Genomic DNA, 17,878 nt, shown 5'->3' with positions numbered 1-17,878 from the left:
CTGTGGATGGAGAGCAGCGTTTCATTGCATTGCAGTGTTTATTTTTTTTGTAATGTTGTTTGAGTGCCGCTTTATTCGGGTGGTATGTGGTGCCTTCCTGTGCACTGCTGTAAAATGCTGCATTGTACCACAGCTCGCCTCCTCACCTTCTGTCTGTGTTGCAGTGTGAACTGGGCACGTGGAAAACACTTAGCGGTGACTGTTTTTGCAGTGCTGAAAAAGCTAGTCACGAGACTTTAGGATGGCTGATGGTGTGTGTGCTTTGGCTCTTTTGCACAACTAGATAAACAGAGCTTCGAAGGAACTGTTTTTTTTTGTTTTTTTTTGTTTTGTTTTTTACATTTAATTATCTGTGCATCAAGTTAAATGCAATTTGCCCGTTCAGGAAAAGCAGAAGTCAGTGGGACATGTTCCTGCACCAGGGTTCTGCTGAGCATTCATTTTGAAAATAATTTTACTGATTTTTTTTTTTTTTTTTTTCTATAGAATGTAAAAGCTGAAAATCTTCCTGGGAAGTAGGTTCAGTAACCTAACGTGCATATAGTTATCTCCCACATTCTGACATTTTGATTCTTAGACTCCATGCCTACTGGGCTTAAAAAAAAAAATAGCCAGTTCTCTTGGCAGAAAAAAATGCTCACATAGAGCTGTTTTTGTACTCAGTTTGGGAGAGTTTCATGATTTGTTTTTTTCTGCCAGAAAGCTAAAACTGGAAATGCAAACCAGAAGGGGTTGTGTGTGTGGTTTTTTTTGTTTTTTTGTTTTTTTTTTGTTTTTTGTTTTTTTCTTCTCTTCTGCCTCTAGGATGATTAAGGCATGTTTTTTGAGGTCCAGGGTTTAATGTGCATGGACACGTAGGATAAGATTGAGCTGCTTCTACAGGCAAACCTCCTCCTGTGGAAGAAGCTCTTTTTCTTTTCCTTTCTTTTCTTTTCTTTTCTTTCTTTCTCTCCCTCTCTGTGTAGTGTAAAAAAAATAGCTGTTGACTGTACTTGGATGTAAGTATTGTTACTGAACCTACATTCCATACAAATTCTTGCTATACATATCCTTTACATGTGTATTTTGCCCTGAAAGTACCATTTCAGTTATAGTTGTAAGAACACTTGAACCCCCTTTGTAAGGGTAGCCCCTTTAAATTAAATGTTTTCTAGAATATTGCAAAAAGGGTATTTTGGATATTGCAGTTTTTAAATCGTGTGAATTTTGTTTGGAGCCATGTTTTTTAATATGAAGTTCTCATGTAAAAACCATGTGTTTAATATGCTGCATTGCACACCAGGTGGCACTGTGATCTGTATGATGGCTACGTCTTTGGTCAGCCGTGACAATCGGCCTGTGGATCACCAAGGGTAAAATAAGGAAATGCTGCCCCTTTTACTTGCTGGGATTACATGTTTTTGCATAGTAGCAGGAGTTCCACAGGTTGGCTTCTATTTCCTCATGTCTGCCATGCCGTATTTTTTTTTTTATTATTAACTGACATTTGTTTTGCATCTTTGGAACATACACAAAACTGAATAATGTATTTTGCATGTCTTTCAAATGCCATCTGTTTTTATGTTTGGATAAATTTACTGCAGGCAGTGTATTATGAAAATCAGAATTTCACTGTATTAGATTTTCACTCCTCTTATAAATTCTTAGTATATTTGCTTGAGGTTGACTTTTTTTTTTTTTTTTTTTTTTTTTTTATGTTATATACTTTATTTATAAATCTGTCATGTCATAACAAAAAACCTTGTAAAGAATAATGTGTAAAAAAATTAACAGATTTGTGTACAGTAGAAAGTATAAAATATGAGACTTTATTCATGTATTTTGTGGTTGTATAGAATAAACACACATAAACCACAGCTGTTCAATATATAATCTGACCATAGATTGGATGGTTTCTATTACACTCCTACATCATTTTGAATGTTCTTCTGATAACCTCTCTGCTAGTAATGAAGTCTTGAGAGAGAGATATAGATCGATGACTGAAGCAAGTCCTGCAATTATGCGCCAAATATGGAAAATGGTACATGTATTACCCCAAGCTTTTCTTATACATTTCAGAGTGCATTGTGTTCTTCCCAGCTCCTGTTTCAACTGGTCAGGCTGTGTCCTTGATCCGATCTATGCTCCGCCATATCTACATGTAAGTGCACCGGCCCTCCAATATAATAGCAATACATGGCTAGCAATATATTCTCAGGTCGTCCAGCTAGTATGCAGACAATCTACAACATATAAAATACAGGGTACTCAATATATTTTGTAAGCTTTGCCTTTTTGGCTCCATGCTTTCTACACTCCACGACTTCTTTCCCTGAAGTTACCTGTGTTCACCCGTGTTGTAGCATGAATGTATTTTAATAGCATTTTCAATGAAGCTCAGACCATCATTCTCAAGGTTTTGGTCTCTGAGTACCTCCAAACCAAGTTTGGAAAATTGTAATTTTATTTAAAAAGAAATAAATATAAATATATATATATATATAATTTATTTTTAAGTAAAGAAATGTTTGTATGTATATATGTGTGTGTGTGTGTGTGTGTGTGTGTGTGTGTGTGTGTATATGTATATATATGTGTATATATATATATATATATATATATATATATATATATATATATATATATATATAATATTTTCTTTTAAAATAAATTTACAATTTTCCAAAACTGGTTTGGAGGTACTCAAGACCAAAACCTTGAGAATGATGGTCTGAGCTTCATTGAAACGGCTATTAAAAAGAAAACACACGGCTCTTTGATCTCCTGTGCAAGACCCTTGAGTGCCTCTAAAGTCGTTTTTGGATTTCTTTGTGGATGAACATCTGGGCATTTACTTCAAGCCTAGAGTTCTGTGGCTACCCTTGGAACTAATATAAATATATTCTAACATAATTATATATTTTAGTGTTCCTAATTAATCCATTCACTAGATCATTCAATTTAAACTTGCCAGGACAGTAATGTGGAAGCTGACATTTACTACTTTTAAGCTGTCCTTTTAAATCCTTCCCCCCCCCCCCACCCTGTTTAAAGTGGATAACCAGTATAGCCACTATTGTATATTGGTATTAGGAAACTGGTCTCCAGCCTATAAATCCTTAGCCCCTAGCAAAAGTTATAGTATACATTAAAACAGGATGTTGTCTAGAAACCTTTGCACTCTGAGACTTTTATTAGTGCTTCATTACTTGCATGGTCCGATTTCATTTTTAGTACCAGATGCTCCCAAAGGTCAATTAGAAATAATTAGAAGGCAGTGTTGGACACTATCAGGGATCTTTTTACCTTAACCTTTTTCCAATTTGATGTTTACTTTTGTGTATCATGTTTGCAAAGTATGTCCGCATCATATACATATATCTCTAAGCTTTAACTGTACACACTTGGGTCAAATTCTTTGTGCAAATGTGAATAAAAAAAAGTAAAGACAATAAAGTGGATTTATTATTTTGTTGCCTTTCTATGCTTGGATTTTATTTTTTATATTCACAACAGAAGTGCAAATATACTTGAAGGGGTAGTTTCTAAATGATAGGTTTTGTGCCTGGACCCCACACTGCCTGTAATGTAGCTTCAGGCAAGGAATCTTATCTGGATGCTCAACTTGGCACTCTGTACAATTTGCGTAGTTTCAATACAAAAAAATTCTCCTGTGCTCTGGTGTTTTTGTTATGGGGTAATGCAGTCCAATCGTAAGATAAAATGACAGGTCTTGCAGCCCTCTTCTGAACCATGGGTGTTCACAGACTGTTATGACCTCTCAGGCTCTGAGGAAAGGGGTGTGCCCCAGAAACGTTAGCCGTTCCGCCGCTAAAGGGTATCATTGAATCCTCGGTATCATAAAGTCTTGCTGGCAGGGACCAAGAAGACTGGTCTGATTTAATTGACAAAGCTGTATCCAAACTCGTGTTTGTGAGTATAAATCACTTGTTTTTACTAAAATTAAAATCTCTTATGATAATGCACTAGGTCGGTGCGCCCTCCCTCTTTTGTTTTTTCAATTTGCGTAGTTTGCCACAGGATGCGGTACGGGTCCAGAGCTGTGGTCTGTTCATCTAGAGACCCCTTTTCACACCATGATGCACAAAGCTTTCACCCTATATAGGGACCAGTGTTGTAGATGGGTAAAGCAGGGTCCTCCTGTACCTTTTGAAAGTTACTGTAAAAAAAAAAAAAAATGGGCTATGTTTGGAATTAATATACAATTTATTTGCATATCAGCTTCTCTCGGTATACAAGTGCTAATAAAAAAGATTGCACCCCTGCATGAGGAAAAAAATGCAAATGAAAAATTTTTGAGAAATTTGAGAACTGGATTTCTCTAGTTTGACTAGGAACAATTTCAGAATAAAACAAAACCATTTCAGACCTCCTGGACATCTTTTTGGAATCGGAAGGGAAAAAAAAAAAAAAAAACACTATAAAGTGGTCATCATAGAATATGAAGGGCTCAATCATGATTAAACTAATGTTAGTTATGTAGAGGTGTTGTAACACTTATAAAAAATATCTTCTGATAGGAATGATTCAGAAGTGAGAAAGAAAATTATGATGTGATACTTGCCCAGATGTCCTTTTGAGGGCTTTTGCTTGAAACGATCTAGCAAGGTTACTTTTGTTGTATAAGCAAGAAAGTTGAGACCTCTGCAGTGTGTAAATGTGCTTTTACTATACAAAAAGTGCTGTAAATACAAAACTATTACAATACACTAAAAACTATTACAATATTGGGAACACAAGACTGACAGACGTCTAACTAGCAAATCAACAGCCTATGGTCTGTAACAGTAGAAATACACTTAAAAGTTGCTTAAAGGGTCACTAAAGGAAAACATTTTTTTGCTGAAATGACTGTTTACAGGGTATAGAGACATAAAAGTTAACTAATCTATTTTTAAAAGTAATCAAATTCAATCATATAATGTTAGAAGTATATTTTCGCGCCAAAAAAATAGAAATAGTGGGACAGAAATAATTAAAATAAAAAAGTATAGCTGCTCCCCTAAAATTAAAGAAGGTAGTGACTTGTTAATTTTAGTGAATGGTGATTGGTAGGGGGCGCTGATGTGATAGGAATATACTAAACCTATTCCTAAATACCAAAATTATATAAATTACTATATAAAAATACTGTGAATAAATAGTAGTAGTAAATTTACTAATTGAGCAATTACAAAACCTATGTGATAGATATAAATCTCAAAATAGATTGACCTAGTAGCAAAATCCAGAAGAGATTGGTAAGGTCAATATAGAGAATAAAAAGAAAAAGTTCACAAAAGAGACTCTAATCAAAGAGTGAAGTGCTCCCAAAACCATATATCAGAAAAAATTGGTAAATCCAAGAATTATGTGATATTGATATTGTCCATGTAATCCTATACTCGCAGTGAGCCAGTAGTATACACAGATGTGAATCTTCTAAATAGTCCAAGAAACAAACATGCAATTCTCTCAAGGACAAAGGTGCTTCAGATAATTTTCTTCCACCAAATACGCAGAACGACACCCAGAAGTGCGGATAATTAAATGTGCTTACCAAAGCGATTTGACCTCTTTAACTAAAAAGAAAGTCAAAATCGCTTGTGCATTTTTAATGTCTGCTAACATATGGTGCGTCCTCCAGTACTTTTACACAGGCAAATCTTCTCCAAGCAGTCTCATAGATGGAACATAAAATAGAAAAACAGCTCCATAGTGCAACCGGTTTTTATTTAAAAAATATAAAACAAATCATGGGCCAAGTAGCCACGTACATTAAAAAGTGCCCATCCCGGCACTGGGTCTGCGGGCCTTGAGTGAAATAGGGTGGCAGGCTCTGTACTCGCGTATAGCATGTGTCCCCTCTCGCCTCGTCAGCGCACAGGGTCGGATGGTAGGAGATGGGTAGATAAAAACGTGACCAAGTTACGCCGCCGACGATCGTTACGTAATACGTCTTTAGGGGGGCGTGCCTGGTCACTGGGGTCACGTTTATTTATCTAACAGGGTCCGGAAGTAGTTCTAATTGTTTGGCGTGTAATCCGGCCACTTACAGCACGGTGCCAATCGAATGTGAAAACCGGAAGTGGCCGGGGCTGATGGACGGATGCTGTAACCAATTACAGCACAGCATCCGGGAACTAGGCAGCGCGGTGCCAATCGAATGTAAAAACCGGAAGTGGCAGGGACTGATGCTGCAACCAATTACAGCGCAGCATCCGGGAACTGGAAATCCCTATGGGAAAATCTGATTGACAAAAGTTACAGCCAATTGCGGCGCAGTCCCAGTGGTGGCTTGAGCATTTACATTTCTTGATCTAATTAAAAGAGAAAAACGACATCTGACTGAAACCAACCTCTACTTATAAATCACATCCTTCCTACTGTGACACAGACTCCTATGCCAACTAACTAAAGAGGGATGGCTGCCATCTATTTAAAATCCACTAGATGGCACCCTATCGCACACCTCCAATAGACACTATAGAAGCCACAAAGAGAATCCATGAGTAGTGGCTTGAATTGGAATATGCCTAGCATATAACTGACAGGAAATAATTTTAAATATATTTTTTTTTATAAGCCAAGGACACAGTCCCATTTAGGTCTGTTGAACAGGGGTCATAGTGGAAAATTTATTTTTATGGACATGACGACGAACTCCAAATGGGATTTTCAAAGGAAATATTTTATAGTATATAAATATATATATATGTGCATAGACATATATATATATATATATATATATATATATATATATATATATATATATATATATATATATATATATATATATATATATATAGAAATTTATAAGAGGGCCAACTGTCAATGACGGACATGGCAAAAACAGGATTGATCGACGATGGTAAGTCTGACTCGTATCATTACAAACACATCATTGCCCATCGTGTAATTAGAAAAAAGGATTGATCGACCTGATTGGACTCGAGATACGTAAGGAAGGCACTACATATCAGTCATTGGATAAAAAACAGTTGAGATCGAGCTCAATGTTGAGGCCAATCATATAATGTGCCTGTAGTTTCACTTTCGTTTTTAAACTGGTTTCATGTTTCTGTGAAGTAAAGAGACCCACAGAACAAAAACAAACAGTGTTTTGTTTTTAAAATGAATCTGATTGGTTCTGTTAAGTTTTAGACACACAGTAATGACATCTAAGACCACCGTGAAAAGCTCCCAGTATGATGGTTATAAGGAGCCAGACAACCAGGAAGTGTGGAGATCAGAGCAGTTTTACAGCAACATCAAAGCAAAAACGAACAATGAGGACATGAAACCAGGACTGCAGTAAGGTAAAGGAAGCTATTAAGCTAAAAAAAAAATGTTTCCTTTAGTGATCCTTCAACTCCGGTTACTGTGTAATCATGATCTCTGTTGCACCTTCTTTGCTTATTAAAGATTCTTCCTCCTGCTCTGGTGTTAATCCATGAGTGGCCCCTGGTCTTACAGATTGTCATTGGTTCTAATGGATGATGAAGTGGGCTTCTATCGGTCTCTACTACTCCTTTTATTTGGCTTTTGTTTATTAGTTTGTTGACAATGGTTACAAACTCATTTACCTTAACAACCGTTCCCATGGCATTTGTTTGAGAAACATCCTCAGACAAACCTGGTCACTGCAATACAACTAGTCTGATTGCTATTCTTTCACCGTCTTATAGAAAATTGTTATATTTTATATCAAATGCGACACAGAGGGTCAAAAATTGATATCTTGGTAAGTCGAGCATCAATTTGCAAAGAGCCTATGAATAAAATAAAGGAACATGAAGATAGAAGACCACGTATTATCCACAGGGCCGCCATCAGGGGGGTACAGGCAGTACATCTGTAAGGGGCACGGAGATCCCCAGGCCCCGGATGGCAACCCCCCCTTTTTTTTTTTTTTTTTTTTATAATATTTTTTATTTTTTTATTTTTCTTGTGTGTGTGTGTGATATATATATATCTATATATATATATATATATATATATATATATATATATATATCTATATATATATATATATATATATATATATATATAAAAAAAAAAACATTTATAAAAATATATATATATTTTAGAAATGAGTTTTTTTTGTTTTTTATATATATATACTTTTTTTAAAGGGCCCAGAGGTCCCTAGGGCTCTGGATGGCAACCCCCCCTTTTTTTTTTTTTTATATATTATTATAAATGTTTATTTCATTTTTTTATATATATATATATATATATATATATATATATATATATATATATATATATATATTTTTTTTATTAAAGGGCCCCAGAGGTCCCGGATGGCAACCCCTCTTTTTATTTCTTTATTTAATTAGATATATTAGATCTATCTATCTATCTAAAATATCTATCTATCTATCTAATATATCTATCTATCTAATCCAGGGGTCTCAAATTAGTGGCCGTCCAGCTGTTGCGAATCTACAAGTTCCATGACGCATTGCAAGGATGCCTGTAGGAACCATGCTTGCAACTGTCAGAGGCATGATGGCAACAGCTGGAGGGCCAACAGTTTGAGACTGCTGATCTAATCTATCTATCTTTCTAATATATCTATCTAACTAATATATCTATCCATCTATCTAATATATCTATCGATCTATCTAATATATCTATCTATCTATCTATCTATCTATCTAATCCAGGGGTCTAAAATTAGTGGCCCTCCAGCTGTTGCGAATCTACAAGTTCCATGGTGCATTGCAAGGATGCCTGTAGGAACCATGCTTGTAACTGTCAGAGGCATGATCGCAACAGCTGGAGGGCCAACAGTTTGAGACTGCTGATCTAATCTATCTAATATATCTATCTATCTAATTTATCTATCTTTCTATCTGATATATCTATCTATCTAATATATCAATCTATCTATCTAATATATCTATCTATCTAATATATCCATCTATCTATCTAATCTATCTATCTATCTATCTATCTATCTATCTAATATATCTATCTATCTAATATATCTATCTATCTATCTAATATATCTATATATCTAATATATCTATCTATCTAATATATCTATCTATCTATCTAATATATCTATCTATCTATCTAATATATCTATCTATCTATCTAATATATCTATCTATCTATCTAATATATCTATCTAATATATATATCTATCTATCTAATATATCTATCTATCTATCTATCTAATATATCTATCTATCTATCTAATATATCTATCTATCTATCTAATATATCTATCTATCTATCTATCTAATATATCTATCTATCTATCTAATATATCTATCTATCTAATATATCTATCTATCTAATATATCTATCTATCTAATATATCTATCTATCTATCTAATATATCTATCTATCTAATATATCTATCTATCTATCTAATATATCTATCTATCTATCTATCTATCTAATATATCTATCTATCTATCTAATATATCTATCTATCTATCTAATATATCTATCTAATATATATATCTATCTATCTAATATATCTATCTATCTATCTATCTAATATATCTATCTATCTATCTAATATATCTATCTATCTATCTAATATATCTATCTATCTATCTATCTAATATATCTATCTATCTATCTAATATATCTATCTATCTAATATATCTATCTATCTAATATATCTATCTATCTAATATATCTATCTATCTATCTAATATATCTATCTATCTAATATATCTATCTATCTATCTAATATATCTATCTATCTATCTATCTATCTAATATATCTATCTATCTAATATATCTATCTATCTATCTAATATATCTATCTATCTAATATATCTATCTATCTATCTAATCTATCTATCTATCTATCTAATATATCTATCTATCTATCTAATCTATCTATCTATCTATCTAATATATCTATCTATCTATCTAATATATCTATCTATCTATCTAATATATCTATCTATCTATCTAATATATCTATCTATCTATCTAATATATCTATCTATCTAATATATCCATCTATCTAATATATCCATCTATATATCTATCTATCTATCTAATATATCTATCTATCTATCTAATATATCTATCTATCTAATATATCTATCTATCTAATATATCTATCTATCTATCTAATATATCTATCTATCTATCTAATATATCTATCTATCTATCTAATATATCTATCTATCTATCTAATATATCTATCTATCTATCTATCTAATATATCTATCTATCTATCTATCTAATATATCTATCTATCTAATATATCTATCTATCTAATATATCTATCTATCTAATATATCTATCTATCTAATATATCTATCTATCTATCTAATATATCTATCTATCTATCTAATATATCTATCTATCTATCTATCTAATATATCTATCTATCTATCTATCTAATATATCTATCTATCTATCTAATATATCTATCTATCTATCTATCTATCTATCTATCTAATATATCTATCTATCTATCTAATATATCTATCTATCTATCTAATATATCTATCTATCTATCTATCTAATATATCTATCTATCTATCTATCTAATATATCTATCTATCTAATATATCTATCTATCTAATATATCTATCTATCTATCTAATATATCTATCTATCTATCTAATATATCTATCTATCTAATATATCTATCTAATATATCTATCTAATATATCTATCTATCTATCTATCTATCTATCTATCTAATAGATATATTAGATAGATAGATATATTAGATAGATAGATAGATAGATAGATATATTAGATAGATAGATAGATATATTAGATAGATAGATATATTAGATAGATAGATAGATATATTAGATAGATAGATAGATAGATATATTAGATAGATAGATAGATAGATAGATAGATATATTAGATAGATAGATAGATAGATATATTAGATAGATAGATATATTAGATAGATAGATAGATAGATAGATATATTAGATAGATAGATAGATATATTAGATAGATAGATAGATATATTAGATAGATAGATATATTAGATAGATAGATAGATAGATATATAGATGGATATATTAGATAGATGGATATATTAGATAGATGGATAGATAGATAGATAGATATATTAGATAGATAGATAGATATATTAGATAGATAGATAGATATATTAGATAGATAGATATATTAGATAGATAGATATATTAGATAGATAGATAGATATATTAGATAGATAGATAGATATATTAGATAGATAGATAGATATATTAGATAGATAGATATATTAGATAGATAGATATATTAGATAGATAGATAGATATATATATATAGATAGATAGATATATTAGATAGATATATTAGATAGATATATTAGATAGATATATTAGATAGATATATTAGATAGATATATTAGATAGATAGATATATTAGATAGATAGATAGATATATTAGATAGATAGATAGATAGATATATTAGATAGATAGATAGATAGATAGATAGATATATTAGATAGATAGATAGATAGATATATTAGATAGATAGATATATTAGATAGATAGATAGATAGATATATTAGATAGATAGATAGATAGATATATTAGATAGATAGATAGATAGATATATTAGATAGATAGATAGATAGATAGATATATCTATCTATCTATCTAATAGATATATCTATCTATCTATCTAATATATCTATCTATCTATCTATCTAATATATCTATCTATCTATCTAATATATCTATCTATCTATCTAATATATCTATCTATCTATCTATCTAATATATCTATCTATCTATCTAATATATCTATCTATCTATCTATCTAATATATCTATCTATCTATCTAATATATCTATCTATCTATCTAATATATCTATCTATCTATCTAATATATCTATCTATCTATCTAATATATCTATCTAATATATCTATCTATCTATCTAATATATCTATCTATCTATCTAATATATCTATCTATCTATCTATCTATCTATCTAATAGATATATTAGATAGATAGATAGATAGATAGATAGATATATTAGATAGATAGATAGATAGATATATTAGATAGATAGATATATTAGATAGATAGATAGATAGATATATTAGATAGATAGATATATTAGATAGATAGATAGATAGATATATTAGATAGATAGATATATTAGATAGATAGATAGATAGATATATTAGATAGATAGATAGATAGATAGATAGATATATTAGATAGATAGATATATTAGATAGATAGATAGATAGATATATTAGATAGATAGATATATTAGATAGATAGATAGATAGATATATTAGATAGATAGATATATTAGATAGATAGATAGATAGATATATTAGATAGATAGATAGATATATTAGATAGATAGATAGATATATTAGATAGATAGATAGATAGATAGATATATTAGATAGATAGATAGATATATTAGATAGATAGATAGATAGATAGATAGATATATTAGATAGATAGATAGATATATTAGATAGATAGATAGATAGATAGATATATTAGATAGATAGATAGATATATTAGATAGATAGATAGATATATTAGATAGATAGATATATTAGATAGATAGATAGATAGATATATCTATCTATCTAATATATCTATCTATCTATCTAATATATCTATCTATCTATCTAATATATCTATCTATCTATCTAATATATCTATCTATCTATCTAATATATCTATCTATCTATCTATCTAATATATCTATCTATCTATCTATCTAATATATCTATCTATCTATCTATCTATCTAATATATCTATCTATCTATCTATCTATCTATCTAATATATCTATCTATCTATCTAATAGATATATTAGATAGATAGATAGATAGATATATTAGATAGATAGATAGATAGATAGATAGATATATTAGATAGATAGATATATTAGATAGATAGATAGATAGATAGATAGATATATTAGATAGATAGATAGATAGATAGATAGATATATTAGATAGATAGATATATTAGATAGATAGATAGATAGATATATTAGATAGATAGATAGATAGATATATCTATCTATCTATCTAATATATCTATCTATCTAATATATCTATCTATCTATCTATCTATCTATCTAATATATCTATCTATCTATCTATCTATCTATCTAATATATCTATCTATCTAATATATCTATCTATCTATCTATCTATCTATCTAATATATCTATCTATCTATCTAATATATCTATCTATCTATCTAATATATCTATCTATATATCTATCTATCTATCTATCTAATATATCTATCTATCTATCTAATATATCTATCTATCTATCTATCTAATATATCTATCTATCTATCTATCTATCTATCTATCTATCTAATATATCTATCTATCTATCTATCTAATATATCTATCTATCTATCTATCTAATATATCTATCTATCTATCTATCTAATATATCTATCTATCTATCTATCTATCTATCTATCTATCTAATATATCTATCTATCTATCTAATATATCTATCTATCTATCTAATATATCTATCTATCTAATATATCTATCTATCTAATATATCTATCTATCTATCTAATATATCTATCTATCTATCTAATATATCTATCTATCTATCTAATATATCTATCTATCTATCTAATATATCTATCTATCTATCTAATATATCTATCTATCTATCTAATATATCTATCTATCTATCTATCTAATATATCTATCTATCTATCTATCTAATATATCTATCTATCTATCTATCTAATATATCTATCTATCTATCTAATATATCTATCTATCTATCTATCTAATATATCTATCTATCTATCTAATATATCTATCTATCTATCTAATATATCTATCTATCTATCTATCTATCTAATATATCTATCTATCTATCTAATATATCTATCTATCTATCTAATATATCTATCTATCTATCTATCTAATATATCTATCTATCTATCTAATATATCTATCTATCTATCTAATATATCTATCTATCTATCTATCTAATATATCTATCTATCTATCTAATATATCTATCTATCTATCTAATATATCTATCTATCTATCTAATATATCTATCTATCTATCTATCTAATATATCTATCTATCTATCTAATATATCTATCTATCTATCTAATATATCTATCTATCTATCTATCTAATATATCTATCTATCTATCTATCTATCTATCTATCTATCTATCTAATATATCTATCTATCTATCTATCTAATATATCTATCTATCTATCTAATATATCTATCTATCTATCTATCTAATATATCTATCTATCTATCTAATATATCTATCTATCTATCTAATATATCTATCTATCTATCTATCTAATATATCTATCTATCTATCTAATATATCTATCTATCTATCTAATATATCTATCTATCTATCTAATATATCTATCTATCTATCTAATATATCTATCTATCTATCTATCTAATATATCTATCTATCTATCTATCTAATATATCTATCTATCTATCTATCTAATATATCTATCTATCTATCTAATATATCTATCTATCTATCTATCTAATATATCTATCTATCTATCTAATATATCTATCTATCTATCTAATATATCTATCTATCTATCTATCTATCTAATATATCTATCTATCTATCTAATATATCTATCTATCTATCTAATATATCTATCTATCTATCTATCTAATATATCTATCTATCTATCTAATATATCTATCTATCTATCTAATATATCTATCTATCTATCTATCTAATATATCTATCTATCTATCTAATATATCTATCTATCTATCTAATATATCTATCTATCTATCTATCTAATATATCTATCTATCTATCTAATATATCTATCTATCTATCTATCTAATATATCTATCTATCTATCTAATATATCTATCTATCTATCTAATATATCTATCTATCTATCTATCTAATATATCTATCTATCTATCTATCTATCTATCTATCTATCTATCTAATATATCTATCTATCTATCTATCTAATATATCTATCTATCTATCTAATATATCTATCTATCTATCTATCTAATATATCTATCTATCTATCTAATATATCTATCTATCTATCTAATATATCTATCTATCTATCTATCTAATATATCTATCTATCTATCTAATATATCTATCTATCTATCTAATATATCTATCTATCTATCTAATATATCTATCTATCTATCTAATATATCTATCTATCTATCTAATATATCTATCTATCTATCTAATATATCTATCTATCTATCTAATATATCTATCTATCTATCTAATATATCTATCTATCTATCTAATATATCTATCTATCTATCTAATATATCTATCTATCTATCTATCTAATATATCTATCTATCTATCTATCTAATATATCTATCTATCTATCTATCTAATATATCTATCTATCTATCTATCTAATATATCTATCTATCTATCTAATATATCTATCTATCTATCTAATATATCTATCTATCTATCTAATATATCTATCTATCTAATATATCTATCTATCTATCTAATATATCTATCTATCTATCTAATATATCTATCTATCTATCTAATATATCTATCTATCTATCTAATATATCTATCTATCTATCTAATATATCTATCTATCTATCTAATATATCTATCTATCTATCTATCTAATCTATCTATCTATCTATCTAATCTATCTATCTATCTATCTAATCTATCTATCTATCTATCTAATCTATCTATCTATCTATCTAATCTATCTATCTATCTATCTAATCTATCTATCTATCTATCTAATCTATCTATCTATCTATCTAATCTATCTATCTATCTATCTAATCTATCTATCTATCTATCTAATCTATCTATCTATCTATCTAATCTATCTATCTATCTATCTAATCTATCTATCTATCTATCTAATCTATCTATCTATCTATCTAATCTATCTATCTATCTATCTAATCTATCTATCTATCTATCTAATCTATCTATCTATCTATCTAATATATCTATCTATCTATCTAATCCAGGGGTCTCAAATTTACCTCATCCTTCCATTTTGCTTTTAAATGTCCTTATTTCTTCTGAGAAATCCTCACTTCCTGTTCTTCTGTCTGTAACTCCACACAGTAATGCAAGGCTGTCTCCCGGCTGTGGAGTGTCATGCTCGCTCCCTCACTTGGACTACAGGAGAGTCAGGACCCCCACTAACACACAGCTCCTTTTTCTATCTGCAACGTAGAGAGCGTCCTGACTCTCCTGTAGTTCAAGGGAGGGGGCGAGCACGACACTCCACACCAGGGAGAAAGCCTTGCATTACTGTGTGGAGTTACAGACAGAAGAACAGGAAGTGAGGATTTCTCAGAAGAAATAAGGACATTTAAAAGCAAAATCAAAGGATGAGGTAAGTGAAGGAGGACTGCACTAAGGTAAAGGAAGCTATTTAGGAAAAAAATTGTACCTTTACAACCCCATTAACCACTTGGTAACCGCCCCATAGACAATATACGTCTACAGGGCGGGTGGTTAACTCTAGGAGAGCGTCAATGTACGTCCTCCCAGAGTCCGTCTCCCGCGCGTCCCCTGGGGCGCGCACACGGGAACATTCGTGACCGCCGGGTCCAGAGGACCCGGCCAATCACGGTAAACGGCCGCTGATAGCGGCCGTTTACCATGTGATCGCTCCGTCCAATGACGGAGCGATCACATGTAAACAAACCGGCGTCTTTTAATGACGCCGGTTCCTCCCTCCTCTCTATGTACCGAGCGGTACAGTGTGAGAGGGGGGAGCGCGGGTGTCAGCAGCGCTGTGGATGGATCTGTGACTATTGCAGTCACAGATCCATCCATCCATCCCTGCTCAGCCATCCCTGAAACCCCCTGCAATACTCTGCATACCCCCTATAATACTCTACAATACCCCCCCTGCGCAATACTCTGCATACCCCCGGCAATACTCTGCATACCCCCCTGCGCAATACTCTGCATACCCCCCTGCGCAATACTCTGCATACCCCCCTGCGCAATACTCTGCATACCCCCCTGCGCAATACTCTGCGCAATACTCTGCATACCCCCCTGCGCAATACTCTGCATATCCCCCTGCGCAATACTCTGCATACCCCCCTGCGCAATACTCTGCATACCCCCCTGCGCAATACTCTGCATACCCCCCTGCGCAATACTCTGCAAATCCCCCTGCGCAATACTCTGCATACCCCCCTGCGCAATACTCTGCATACCCCCCTGCGCAATACTCTGCATACCCCCCTGCGCAATACTCTGCATACCCCCCTGCGCAATACTCTGCATACCCCCTGCGAAATACTCTGCATACCCCCCCCCCCCTGCGAAATACTCTGCATACTCCCCCCTGCGAAATACTCTGCATACCCCCCCCTGCGAAATACTCTGCATACCCCCCCTGCGCAATACTCTGCATACCCCCCCTGCGCAATACTCTGCATACCCCCCTGCGCAATACTCTGCATACCCCCCTGCGCATACTCTGCATACCCCCCTGCGCAATACTCTGCATACCCCCCTGCGCAATACTCTGCATACCCCCCTGCGCAATACTCTGCATACCCCCCTGCGCAATACTCTGCATACCCCCCTGCGCAATACTCTGCATACCACCCCCTGCGCAATACTCTGCATACCCCCCCTGCGCAATACTCTGCATACCACCCCCTGCGCAATACTCTGCATACCCCCCCTGCTCAATACTCTGCATACCCCCCTGCGCAATACTCTGCATTACTCCCCGGCAATACTCTGCATTACTCCCCGGCAATACTCTGCATTACTCCCCGGCAATACTCTGCATTACTCCCCGGCAATACTCTGCATTACCCCCGCACCAATACTCTGCAATACCCCCGCACCAATACTCTGCAATTCCCTAACACCAATACTCTGCAATACCCCGGCTAATACTCTGC

Source organism: Rana temporaria, chromosome 3, assembly GCF_905171775.1.
Source record: "Rana temporaria chromosome 3, aRanTem1.1, whole genome shotgun sequence".
Taxonomy (NCBI): Eukaryota; Metazoa; Chordata; class Amphibia; order Anura; family Ranidae; genus Rana; species Rana temporaria.
The sequence above is the reverse complement of the archived record's forward strand: the minus strand, read 5'-3'. Positions refer to the sequence as shown.